Genomic DNA, 3294 nt, shown 5'->3' on the forward strand with positions numbered 1-3294 from the left:
CGTCAGTCAATACAACTTCTACATCACAAAGAACACGTTGTTACAAAGACGAGACTGAACACCCGAATGTACCTCCAGCTGTGATTGACATTCCATGTAGGTAAACAGCGGGATACATCATTGTGGAGACTACCTATGACGCTCCAGAAGATAATCCTGTGTATGGTGCTATATTAGAAATCTGTGAAATAGAAGTCTATGGTAATTGTCACCAATTTGTTTTCATAAATATTAATATGGGTCTGTCCGTCCTTCTGTTCGTTTGTCTGTCTACCCATTCCGTCTGTGTCTAACACTTTCATATCCGAATTCTACCTAAACGCCTCGGACTTTTGCAATGAAACTTTGTACCTCAACTTTTTTTGGAGTAAAAGCACCCCTTTTAATTTGAGGTTAATAATTTAAAAGTTTATATATTCTATCTTTGAGTAACACTTTCATTTCCGGACAACGTATCTCAAAAATGTCCTGAGGTTTTGCAACCACATTTTATATCACAACTTCCTTTGGTGTTTGAAAGGCCCCTTTACATGTAACATGTTGTTGCAGTGATACCCGAGTGCGTGTGTTTTTTTTTAAAATGAAATATTATTTGCAGGTTGCAGCGTAGGAAAATTTGGAGAGTTTTGCGAAAATTGTCATTGTTCAACTTGCGGTGTTATTGACGGTTCATGTCGTAAGTTAATAGAATTGAACTTATTTGTGTGAAATAAATATTGATTCGCTCTTAATGCCCCATATGAATAAAATGAAATTAACTTTTTAAAAGCTATAGCATGTAGTGCCAATTGTAAAGATAGAACATGTAATTCATCTTCTGGATATTGCACCAATGGATGCAAGGAATCTTATAATGGACCCAAATGTGGGGATCCTTGTAGTTCGCAATGTAATCCCCAGAGCTGTGATGGAGTAAGTGGTGTGTGCACTGGATGTAAGAATGGCTTCTACGGTCTATTTTGTAATCAGACGTGCAGTCCATTTTGTAGATTTAACACTTGCGATATCCATACTGGAGAATGTTATCATGGATGTAAATCAAACTGGACAGGAAACTTTTGCATGAGTATAGTGGGAATTTACGTTTATGTACGGAAAAACTGCATCGATGAAATAATAAAATCATGTACTAATGCTATTCGAGAAAATATGTTGAGCGTCATTTCAAAAGTTACCAAATTAACCGGTTATGTTTTTGTTTTTCAATTTTTTTTTTCAGTTTTATTTTATTCATTTTTAGCTCTACTGGTCAGAGAACAGAAGAGCTTATGCGATAGTAATGCGTCCGTCGTCCGTCCGTCTGTCTGTCTGTCTGTCTGTCTGTCCGTCTGTAAACAATTTTTCAAAATGCTACTCCTCCTACAGTTTTGGTCTGATTTCAATATAACTTGGCACACAAGTAGACTACACTAAGATACATAATTCTGTGTATCGGTTTTTGATTTCGATGAACGGTGTTGCCATGGTTATTAAAAATAGAAATTTCTGTGAAATTCTTTCAAAATGCTACTCCTCCTACAGTTTTGGTCTGATTTCAATATACATGTAACTTGGCACACAAGTAGACTACACAAAGATACATAATTCTGTGTATCGATTTTTGATTTCGATGAACGGTGTTGACGTTGTTACTAAAAATAGAAATTTCTGTGAAATTCTTTCAAAATGCTGCTACTCCTACAGTTTTGGTCTGATTTCAATATAACTTGGCACACAAGTAGACTACACTAAGGTACATTAATCTGTTTATCGGTTTTTGATTTCAATGAACGGTGTTGACGTGGTTACTGAAAATAGAAATTTCTGTGAAATTCTTTAAAAATGCTACTCCTCCTACAGTTTTGGTCTGATTTCAATATAACATGGCACACAAGTAGACTACACTAAGATACATAATTCTGTGTATCAGTTTTTCACTTCAATGAACGGTGTTGCCACAGTTACTAAAAATAGAAATTTCTGTTAAATACTCTCAAATGCTACTCCAAATACAGTTTTAGTGTGATTATAATATAATGTGGCATGCAAGTAGACTACACTAAGAACATAAAGAGACTTAATCAAGGATCATTATTCTATTTATTGCTGTAGAAAAGTTTCAATTCCCAACTGCTTAAGTACTTTTCTCTTCCTTTGCTATAAGTACAAACCAGTAGAGCTTCAGTCTCGACAGAGACTTCTGGTTATATTAAGTGAGCGTTCCAACCAACCTTAACATTTCAAACTGAAATGTATTTAAAAAATATGATTATGAATCTTCATAACTACCAGAATGGAATTATTCACACTTTGGCCGTGACTGTTCTGAGAAATGTAGCATTAACTGCAAATAATGTCACAGGAGTTTGCACCAAAGGATGTGAAACCGGCTTCTTCAGTGAGACCTGCAATAACAATTGTAACACTGATTGTTATAATGGATGTAACAGAGTTACAGGCTATTGTGATAATGGCTGCATCATTGGAAAGTTTGGAGCGGAATGTCACAAAAATTGTGGATTTGGCTGTTTCTCAAAGATCTGCACACGTATGAATGGAAGCTGCAGTTGCAAAAAGGGATGGAAAGGGGATAAATGTACAGGTAAAAATAGTTGTTAAATGACTGCAAATTATAAATAACCAAACAAAAAAAAATCAAAATGTTAGTAAATTAAGATGAAAATTTTTCATTTGTCAGAATGAAGTAAAAATTATCTATCTATCTCATTCATATAATTAAATTCATATCATTCTTGTTCAAGAATGTCCTTTATGTATATTTCAGATCTAGATATCAGTGGCACATTGGATCCTACTTCAGTTGGTCTTGGAGCAGGTGTTGGATCTTCTGTAGTTATTCTTGTTTTTGGTACAGCCTTCGTTATTGTAATATATATCAGGTAATGCCTGGAATAGTTTGTAGAGGAGGAACTAATCGTATAGATCAAACGTTACATGTGTATCTCCTGAAAGGTCAGAGTTTATTACGACAATTAAAAAGACATAGTTATTTTCCTGGTCACTTGCCACGCAAGTAGATGTTTTACGAGTAAACTGAAATGGATGTCATAAAAATTAAAGTTTTCTTTACATTTTGTGCAAAGCATCAAATTTCGCAGTAAAAATGATTTTACAAGAAAGGTTAAGTTACTTGTAGCTACTAGTCACTGGCTAGTAGAAACTTAAAACGACAGTTGGGTAAAGTTAGTTACTAGTAATTGTAACTGCTACTACACTGTAATGGCTTCTAGTACATGTACTTGGTTAGAAGTGGATGGCTACGTGTGGGCAAAGTTAGCTATTACATGTAGTAAC

The 3294-nt window shown here is 34.8% G+C and overlaps 1 long non-coding RNA gene across 1 annotated transcript; it reads left to right on the plus strand.

The window, feature by feature from the left end:
- Positions 1–6: 6 nt before the first annotated feature.
- Positions 7–2575, plus strand: LOC134232961 (uncharacterized). Its single transcript, XR_009984885.1, has 4 exons — positions 7–201; positions 599–676; positions 770–1066; positions 2272–2575. It is a non-coding gene; the product is annotated as an uncharacterized LOC134232961 (long non-coding RNA).
- The last annotated feature ends 719 nt before the right edge of the window (positions 2576–3294 follow it).

The sequence above is a fragment of the Saccostrea cucullata genome, unplaced genomic scaffold (genome assembly GCF_032062105.1).
Source record: "Saccostrea cucullata isolate Sc308-1 unplaced genomic scaffold, CSIRO_AGI_Scuc_v1 ctg22906, whole genome shotgun sequence".
Classification (NCBI taxonomy): domain Eukaryota; kingdom Metazoa; phylum Mollusca; class Bivalvia; order Ostreida; family Ostreidae; genus Saccostrea; species Saccostrea cuccullata.